Consider the following 10623-nt stretch of genomic DNA (forward strand, 5'->3'; position numbering starts at 1 on the left):
TGCCAGCCACCTGGATCACCTTCTTGGCCTCCCGGACATTCCCGGCCCAAACCACTTATCACTTCTTAATTCTGTCCAGATCTTTTCACTGTCCCTTTTGTATAGGATCCTCAGTCTCACCCTCATTAAGGGGAATGTTCTGTAGGAACCCCGACCCTTTCTTTTGGAGTTACCCAATGTACAAAATAGCCTAGTCATTTGACTGGAAGAAGGTTGGAGTGCGTGAATTCATTCCAGGCACACACTGCCTGGTACCTTGACGTTTGCTCTTTCCCAGCCACCCCAGACCTCCGATCAGTAGGAAACCTGGAAGTTGGAATGGCATTTCTCCTCTTCCTGAGGAAGGCAGGAAGGTTTCTAAACGAACTTTAAATGCTTCCTTCCTTCCTTTCTTCCTTCTTTCCTTCTCTCCCTCTGTCTGTCTGGGGAATCATACCCTCACACATGGGGGCTCTGCCCAAGGGAATATAAATTTTGACCTCTTAAACCTTTCAAGAAGTCTTGGAGTTTGGGGACTAGTTTTTTTTTTTCCTCTTGGCTACTTATTTATTCTACCTTTTTTTTAAAAAAACTAGGACAACTAACTCTTTTTCCAACGTGCTTTCATTTACGATTTCTAGAACTAGAGCTCTGGAGAGCCAGGCTTTGATAAACCCCCTTGGCACCCAATGGAGCTACTTGAGTATCAGCCACTCTGGCTCTCCCTGATTGGCCAACAATAGGTCCCAGCCCAAACCTGGCTCCGTCCTTATTTAACTTTTGATGGCTCTGACTGAGCGGAAATAGCAATTGCTTCTTTTCTGGCCAGAAGTCCGGAGGGTCTCCCCCTCCTAGATCCATAGGCCCATCCTCCTGGCCTGCTTCCTTATCTAACCCTAAATCACTGAATCATTGAATGGGTGTGGCCTCAGGCAAACTGAGACCCGGGAGAACCTAGCTTCAAAAGGCCAACGTTTTCCCTCTGCATCCAGGTCATTTCTAGTTGTCCTGATCCAGATCTGGCCATTGGATTCCAGGCGACTCAGGAGGAGAGAATGAGACTGGTGACTTTGCACAGCCCTGCCTCACTTAAATCCAGTTCACCTGCAAACCAAGATATCACCCTCTGTAAAAACAAAGAAGAATAGCAAACCCTGACTCCTCCAGGGTCAAACTGTTATGAGAATTTTCAGGGTCCTTGCTAGTTACTGGTCAAAAAAGCCAGGCCAGAAGAGAGAGACAGGTAAACTCCAGAGTGACATGCCTTGGGTGAGATCAGGTAGGGCAGGTGGTCAGGAAAAGGTACTCTCCTCAGAAGGCAGTGCAGGTGCAGGCCTCGTTACCACACACTTGGACTATTGCTTAAGAGATGCTCATAGGTGTTGGCTCTGATTGAAGAGTTGGCCTTGGGCCTCTGCTCGTTCAGATAGGAGCTGAGAGAAGGACCGGAATGACTGGTAGGCTGGAAGGGGTGTAAAAGGTTGCTTGTGTTGTGGTAACAGTCCCTGCCCTGCCCTCAAATATCTAGCTGTCTGCTAGGGGCCACTTTAAAGGCCTTATGTCTGTTGGAGAGTGGGCCAGCAAGAAAGGACAGGATACATGATTATACGTCCATACCCATGTATTCATATGCCCAGGCCTGGCACTGCCCCTCCCATTCCTCTGACTGAGAAACAGCCTTTTGTGTGTGGCTGCAGTCTGAATTGGGACTGCCCAAGTTCTGAGGCCACCTGGATCTGGTTTAAGCCTACCATTGTTTGTGCCCTTCCCCACTCCTTGGGAAAGGCCCCTGGAGGATTTCTGTGTGTGTCTCTCTGAGCAGCCCAGACCTCCCTCTGCCCTGGCACCACAGCCAGGTTCCGGCACCCCTGGCAAACTCTGACACCCCAGCCAGGCTCTGGGTGTGTCTCTTATCTCGGGCTCAGCTCAGGAATAATTGAGGCCTGGATCTGTGGGGCTCTAGAGCGGCAGGGGAGACAGCTCTACTGTCTTCAGAAAATAATGGGGCGTAGGCCCTTGGTCCCTAACTTCAGTTTAATAAGTGTCATCTTAAATTATGAAATTTCTTCCCTTTACCCTCCCCCAGCCTCTGCAGAGTCGCCTCCAGTGAAGCAAGCTGGAACTGGGAGGGACCTCTGTGGAGCTTTGTCTGGCCCTGTCCAACCCCTTGGTCTGCGAAAAGAGGAAATGGGGCCCAGAGAGGGGCCTGTGCAATGTCCTCCAGCCGTTGACCTGAGCCCACAACCCTTCCTCTCCCAGCAGCGAGGCTGGAAGCCTTGCCCTTCACCCTCCTTGTACTTCTTCTCCCTCCCAGCTGGATGGATCAGAGGGTCATGAGGAAGCCAAGCCTGACCCCTCCTGGCCTGGGCCAGCCTTAGGCAACCATTGCTTCCTGGCCCTCCATTGCAAGGGAGTGAGTAAAGCTGCCTGCCTCAGTCAGTGATAAACAGGGATGAAGGGCCTACTGTGTGCCAAGGAACTAGGCTAAGCCCTTGAGGATGTTCCCTGCTCTCCAGGCTCACAGCTGAATAGCAGAAACAACAAATATAGACAAATCCAGCTGGAGAAGGAAAGGCCTGGAAAGGAGAGGTGGGGAGGGCTTCCTGGAGGGGGCAATCGGTGGGCACACTCTAGAATGGGCCAGCAAGGACGAGAGGCTGAGGCAGGGTCCTGCATCATCATCCCTGGAGCCAGAAATCGCTGCCCTCAGGGACTGACCTTCTCTGGTAGGAGACTGGAGGCTGCCTGGCTCTGTGTCTGTATCTGTATGCATGTACACATGTATGTATAAGTATAAAATACATGTATATCTAATCACTGTGCCAAGCACTTGACAAATAAACTCACTTCATCCCCACAGCAACTCTGGAAGGCGGGTGCTATTAGTATTGCCATTTTACATGTGAGGAAACTGAGGCAGGCAGAGGTGTGCATATCGAGTGCCTAAGGCAGAATTAGAACTCATATCTTCCTGACTCTGGGCCAGCACTCTGTTGTTGGGGCTTAGCCACTTCAGGACTTCCTGAAGGGACAGGGGCCACCCTGCAGGAGTGTTATTGGTGGCAAGAACCCATCAGTGGTAAAGGCCTAAACAGGCCCCCAGGGGCCCAACTGGGAAGTCAACCTTCTCTCTCCCTAGGCAGCTGCAGTGTGGGGTCCAGCACAGCCTCCAAGCTGTTCTCTCCAAATTCCAGTCCTCATCTCAAGGGCCACTCCCTTCTGGGCTTTCTGGCCTCCGCCCTTCCCTGCTTCTCTGCCAGAAGCTCGGTATTCCTGTTCCCAGGGACTTCCTCTAAGTCACTGTCCCCCAGCCTGAGTGTCAGGTCCTCTTCTCCTGGCAGCCTCAGGTGGTTGCATGTTCTCCAGGCCGTCTAGCACCCGTCCATCATGTCCCTCCATCCTCTTCCTCTCCTGCCTCCTTTCTGGGGTCTCTGCTTCCAGGGTTTCTCGGCTCTATCTCTTACTCCACACAGGACTGGAAAATTCACTTTTTTAAGGTCGGGTCAGAGCAGGTCACTCCTCTCCTGGGGAATCTTTCCTGGTTCGCTATGGCTACCAGATCAAATCCAGTCTTCTGTTTGGTCTCCAAGTGGTGCTACAGGGCACAGAGCTCCCATCCTGGAGTCACAAAGGCTCATCTTCCCGATTTCAAATCTGACCTCAGACACATACTAGCTGGGTGACCCTGGGCAAGTCACTTCACCCCATTTGCCTCAGTTTTCTCATCTGTAAAATGACCACAAACAACTATTTTTACACCCTCTGCTGCAGCCACCCTGGCCTTGTTGATCACCACACACAGTTTTGCTGTGCCCACCTCTATGCCCAATCCCCTTCCTCATGCCCACGGTCCCTGCCTCACTGCCTGGCTTGGCTTGCCCAGGCTTGTTACCAGGACTACCCAGGCCCTCTCTGAGGAGGTGGGAGAGGCCTCCTCTCTCTGTTGCCTGGCCCAAGGGCCTCCTGCTTTTTCAGATTGGGTCCTGATGATCCTTTTCTAAGCCAGCCTAGTCCATGAAGCCAGAGTCTACCAAGCTCTGCCTCCCTGGGCTCTATGCCTGGCAGTCCCTCAGCCTGGAGGCTTTCATGTGTCTGCAGAACAGAGAGATGGCCCTGGTCCAGAGGTCATGTGGGCCACAAGTGCAGATGACTGAGACCCAAGTAAGCTAGCATCCAGATCTTGTCACCTTGTCTGGCCCCCCCTCCCCCTCAGGCTCCCAGGACCTGTCAGGCCTGTCTTAAGGCAGGGACAGCCAGCTACAGCCCCATCCCAGAGGGAGAGGACATCCCCAAGAGCACTGGGCAAGGCTGAGGCATCAGCCACAACCATGATACAGGTGGCCTGGGAAGAGGTGAGGGCTGTCTCCACCTTAGTTGCCTCATCTGTAAAATAGGGATGATATTTGCCCCATTCCCCTGTGACATGGGGCCATTGTGAGGCTCAAAGAGGTGAGGACATGGAAAGTGTCCAGGAATGGAAGTGGTGGTCTTACCTGGATACACTCACCCTATCTCTGTCTAATATCTCTGTGCCAACTCCCTCTCCCAAGTACACTGCACACCTGGGTCAGTTCTGGGAGAACTTGGCTTCTTTCTAGAAGTGTGTGACTTCCTGTTTTCATGAAGCCCCACTCTAGCACCCTTGGGGGCACACTGCTTAAAAGCTTAGGTTAGGTTCTAGCTCCCTTCTAGGTCTTCCCAAAATCTCTGGGGAGAAAGATGCTCCATGTATGCTCGGAATCAGCTATGGGACAGCTATGTATTTCCAAAAACCAAGGAAATGCTAATGAAACAAATGACTTGCAGCATAGGCTCACTAACTTAAACCATGATACAGACTTGGTAACTGACCTCAGAATTCCAAAAGCCTCATGAGAAAAAATGTGACCTGCTTCCAGATAGAAAACTGATGGACTTGGAGGGCAGATGGAAACACATTTTTTTCCTTTCTTTATTTTTGTTGCTTTTTCTCCCCCTTCAGAACATGGCAAATGCAGAGTTATGTTTTGCATGACTTCATGTATATAATAAGGATATTTCTTATTATCTCAATGGGTGGGGTGTAGCGGACGGCCCGCATCCCTACATGGGTCGGTGATGTGGTTGAAGAAAAGAGACACGGGAGGTGGGAAAAGATAGACCAGTTCTGTTTATTGATCTGAGGGTCAAGGTATTTATAGACAGAAACTCCAAGTCTACGTGAGATTCTGCTCATCTCCAGTTCCCAGAGATTTAGCCAGTCCTATTGTCTTTAAAGACTGTTAGGCTAGAGGACATCTGTTTTACATATCCCTTGTCTTCTGTAGTTCCCATGTTTGTCTCAAGGACACAGCAACATCTGGTGGGCATGGAGAGCCATTTCGGATGATAATGAGCACAGTCTCAAAGAAGAGTTTCCCCGAAGGTCTTTCCTGATCTTGTCAACAGCACTCCACCCTGGCCCTCAACAGTGGGGAAAGGGGTAGAAGAAGTGAGATAATTTGTCACTGAAAATAAAAATAAAATAAAACCCAGGATGCAGTAATTGAACTTCTAACTCCTTTTATGCTATCTCCTTGTGGTTTGTCCTTCATCCTCAAAGAGGACCATGACATCAGAGAGGTGATGCCAGGACACACAGATGAATTGGATTTAAGTGAGGAGGGCTGGGCAAAGTCACCAGCCTCACTTTCATCTCCAGAGCCATCTGGGTGCAGTGGCCAGACATTGATCTGGACCACCAGAGATGGGCCTGGATGCAGTGGAGGACCTTGGCCTTTTTAAGCTCAGGTCTTTTCCAGGTCTCAGTTTGACTGAGGCAAAACCTGTTCAATGATTAAGGCTTAATGAGAAATGAGGCAAAGAATGACCTCTAAAAAAATAAATCAGGGAGGGGGAGACCCTCAGGGTTTCTGGCCAAAAGAGAAATTGCTATTTACACTCTGAGCTATCAGAGCCCAAACTTTGCCCCAGTAGGGCTTGGCCTGGGACCTATTATTGGCCAGTCAATGAGAGCAAGAGTTATTTGGGGGTCAGGCTGGTCTTTAAGAGAAAAGGAACAAAATGGAGAGATTTTCTGTCTCACCTTGGTTCTGTCCAAACGACTCCTTTTCCATTCATTGTCTTTGGACAAAAACAGCCCAGCCTTGGTGCGGTGGCTGAGTTGGTATGCGTCTTTTCCAAGTGTATTGTAGTGTCAGGGTTTCCCCAGACCTCTGGCCCCCCTGGGCCCCAGATCTCTGCCCCACCCCGGGACTCACAGGGTCTCCTCTAAGCCTGGGCACTGGCTCCTCAGGGGAGAGCCTCTTGACCTAAGGGCAGGCAGAGTAAGCACTAAAGAGGCAGCCCAGGTTCCCTGTGGGAGTGACCAGGGGATGCTGCCCCTCCAAACAGACACGTGCTGAGGTCAGGGAACTAGCAGGATGCACCCGAGCCTCTCTTAGATGCAGGAGCCCGGCCTGCCACTGCCTTGGGGACAACTCATGGTTTGCCACAAGGTGCCTTTCCAGTTGAGCCGCCTCCTGAAGCTGCCCAGGACCGAGGGACTCGGGGGCTGAGTCACACGTGGGTCGGAAGCTGGCCCAGAGCTCGGGAGGAGCTCAGAGCCCTCCCCATGTGTGCTCCATGAAAGCTGCCAAAATGCAGTACCATCACTCCATAAGCTACGGTGACTCCTGTTACCCACAGAGTACAAAATTAGTTTCTCAGTTGGAGCCCTTCATGATCTGACTGGACCTCCCTTTCCAGGCTCCTTCCACATGACTCCCCTTTGTACCTGCCACACACCATTCCATGTCCTGTCCACATGCCTTTGCCTAGGCCGTGCCCCATGATTGGAACTCACTCTCGCCTCTGCCTCTTGGAATCCCTGGTTTTCTGGAGAACTCAGTGCCACGTCCTACAAGGAGCCCTCTCATAGTTCCTCCCTTCTTCTCCTCAGCTCCCTCATATTCATTTTCTGGCACTGACTGCTCACCATCTGCCACTGATGGTCTTTTGGTCCCTCCTTCCTCTCTCTGCCCATCTTACTAGTGACTAGGGACTCCTGGAAGGGAGGATGGGGACCCTAAGCGGGTTCTATGGGGGTTGTTCTCCAGGGAGCACTAGAATGGGTGCTCTCTGGGAGACCCTGAGCCTGGCTGTCTCTTCTACTTTGGGTTTCTCTCTCTGATTATAGGTGACCAAACTCAGGGAAGTCTGAGTACATATCTGGCCTCAGATACTAGCTGTGTGACCCTGGGCAAGTCACTTAACCTCAATTGCCTCCAAAAAAAAAAGAGGGGAAGGGAGGGAAAGAGACATTGAGAGACTGACCTCCTAGGACCACCCAAGCCAGATGAAGGGAGGAACTGAGCAGTCCAATCCATTTGTCTGCTGAGTCCCATTTCCAGGATTCTCTAAAGCTATGAAGCTCATTTCTGTTTGGAATGCTCAGCTATCTCTTGAGAAGGGACAGCTAGGTGGTGCAGTGGATAGAGCACCAGTGCAGGAGCCAGGAGGAGCTGAGGTCAAATCTCACCTCGGACACTTGACACTCAATAGCTGTGTGACCTTGGGCAAGTCACTTAACCCCAATTGCCTCATCCTGGGTCATCTCCAGTCATCCTGATGAATATCTGGTCACTGGATTCAGATGGCTCTGGAGGAGAAGTGAGGCTGGTGACCTGCACAGCCCTTCCTCACTCCAAACAAAGTCAAGTGCAAGTCATGTCATTATTTCTCTGATGGCATGGTCTTCTTGGGCAACAAAGAATGAACACACAAGCCCTAAATGTGCATCTTTCCAACTTGTTTCCATTGCTTCTGGTTCTGCCCTGTGCTCACATTGGCTATCCCTCAAACAAGACTCTCCATCTCCCACCTCTGGGCCTTTTCTCTGGCTGCGCTTCCTGCCTGGAACACCCTTCCTCCTTTCTGCCTCTTGACTTCTTGGTGTCCTTCAGTCCCAGTTAATGTCCCACCTTCTACAGGAACACTTTCCTGGTCCCATCTAGTGCTTGCCCCCTGAGGGTATCTACAGGTTATTCAGTCTATAGTCGTTGGTGGCTTGTCTTCCTCATTAGAGTGGGAGCTCCTGGAGGGAGGGTAGGGACTGGCTCAGGTAAACTTGTGGTCCGCTCAGTCCCCTGCCTCATTTTCTGACAGCTGTTGCCTGACCAAGCCTTCTCTGTGTGTTGCCTAGGGTCCCGACTCTACATGTAGGAGGCCCTTCATGATTCTACACTGAATGGCAGCACAAAGAGTGGGTCATGTCCTACCTCAGACATATAAAAATAACATTTAATCATCATAATAATAAGGTTTAAGTCTGCAACATACATCCATTATTTCATTTAATCCTCTCAACAACGCTGAGTGGCAGGTGCTATTATTATGCCCACTTTATAGAGAAGGAAACTGGGACAGACAAGAAGCCAAGTGACTGTCTCAGGGGACCCCACGTCGGGTGCTCTGTCCCCTGCGCCCCTAGAGGCCAGGACTGGAGATGGCAACACTGAAAAGTCCTGAGTCATAGAGCTGGCAGGAAGCCAGTGGGTGGTTGGGCTGGATAAGCTGGATAAGCTGCTGTTATGCACAGTGGGGCTGGTTGTCCTTCGTGCTCAAAGAGGACATGGCATCTGGAAGGCCATGTCCTGACTTGCAAGTGAGCTGGCTTTAAGTGAGGCAGGACTGTGCAAGGTCACCAGCCTCACTCTCTCCTCCAGAGCCATGTGACTCCAGTGGCCAGATCACAATAGGACTGGACATGGCCCCAGATGTAGAGACCTGGAGAGAGAGGGCTGCTCAGGACCGTGATGCTGGAGAACCATGGCCTCCTGGGAGGCGCTGGGGGCTCAAGGGATGAGAGAAGACCTAGGGGAGAGACTGTGTTTGAAGGGCTCTCCCTTGGAGAGGAAAGCCTTGTAAAGGAATTGGTCCCTGGAAGCCCAGGAACTGAGGACAAGAGAGGAGCTACAGAAAGGAGGCCACGCTATGCTTCGTTTTTTTGGTTTTTTTGAGGGGGGGAGGGGGAAAGGCAGGGCACACAAGATTCTCGAGTGACTCAGCTTTGGAGACCCCCTGACTGATCTGTGACCCTAAAAGGTCAAGGCACTTCAGGGTGGAACTGCAACCCCTTGGAGGGGAAGGCAGGAAAGGGGACTTTTCTCTCCCTCTCATCCTTCCCCGAAATGAATGAAAAACAAAAGGTACTGATTAAGTGCTTACTGTGCACTTAATGCCCAGTGCCAAGCCCTGCAGATGCAAATAGAAAAGTAAAGTAGCCCCTGCTTGCAAGGAGCTAACAGTGTAACAGGATAGACATCACATATTCTGATCTGTCACCAGGCAAAGAAGTCTGACTTGTCCATCCACACAGGAAAGACCAAGTGGATGAAAAATGCCTATTGTCCAGATTGCAGCAGACATCTGAATGGCTGCCTTGTAGAGCTTGTTCATCACCTGTGTATCTGAGACAGACAGAACAGACAGACAGTGAGCTGGGCTCAGAGTTACAAAGGAGGAGGAGGGGAAGGGCATGGATTGCCATCTGGAAATTGCCAATCTCCTTTACAGGTCCCCAGCATTTCCTAAGATTGTACAGAGATCCTACAAGGGCTCACGTACAAACTAGAGGGGCCCAGGAGAGCTTGAGCACTCCTGGGAAAGGGAAAAGAGGACTTCCAACAGCTAGGATCTGGGAGACGTGCCTTTGCCCCTGTGTGCTCAAGCCCATGTTCCCCTGGATTCTGGATGTACAGGTGGGAGTGCAGACTACCAACCATTCTTATTGTCGGCATTAGTAAAACTCCTCTCTGAAAGGTACTTCGACGATGTTGACTGATCATCAGATAGCGTCTCAGCCTAGAACCGTGAGGTCTGCTCATGCCCGAGGCCTCAGGTGTAACTCTTTCCTTCCAAGTTTCCTGTGACCCCTTGTGGATTCACGAGTGCCAGACTCAGAAGCCTTGGTGTGATACGAGCCCCACCAGAGTACTTCCCATCACGGTAATAATCCCTGCGTCTCTGGGGCAGAACCTGGATGCCCATATTCTGTGTGTCTGATCCCTTTTCCCCCATATCTGGCTTCTGCTCCCATGCTGAGGCCTATGCATTGACCCAAGGCCAGGGGCACATTCGCTGCCCACATGTGGATGGGAGTGCTCTCCCGTCGCCCTCCAGACACTTCCAGGAATGATGCCCCCTTGCTGATCTGGCAGCATCTGTACTGGACCAAGGAGCTCCCCTGACACAGGTGGCTTCCTTTGGAAGAGCTCCGGGCCGGGCTGGCCTCTCCACTGAGGTCTCTCATGTGTTGCCACTCAGTCCATCTCCTTGTGGCCCTTCCCTTTGAACACCAGCCCCTTCCCCTTTCTACTTCTGGAACCATAATCAGATCCATCATTGCTGCTGGAAAGGGTAAGCAATCTCCCCTCCCCTTGACCAAATGCTCCCCCCATGGGTTGTCTCCCCCTCCTGGAATGTGAGCTCCTTGGGGCAGAGGCTTAGCTCAGCACAGCTTCTGGCACACAGGGAGCAGTGCAGAAGCCCCCGACCAGTGAGGCTGTGGAAATGAGGCTTCTGAGACTGCCTCGTGGGTACCTCAGGGAGAAAGGGAGTGCACCCACCATCTTGGATGCTGAGGACACCAGCACTCCAGGCATGCCTCTGCCTCCTCCAGCACCA

The sequence above is a fragment of the Notamacropus eugenii genome, chromosome 2 (genome assembly GCF_028372415.1).
Source record: "Notamacropus eugenii isolate mMacEug1 chromosome 2, mMacEug1.pri_v2, whole genome shotgun sequence".
Classification (NCBI taxonomy): Eukaryota; Metazoa; Chordata; class Mammalia; order Diprotodontia; family Macropodidae; genus Notamacropus; species Notamacropus eugenii.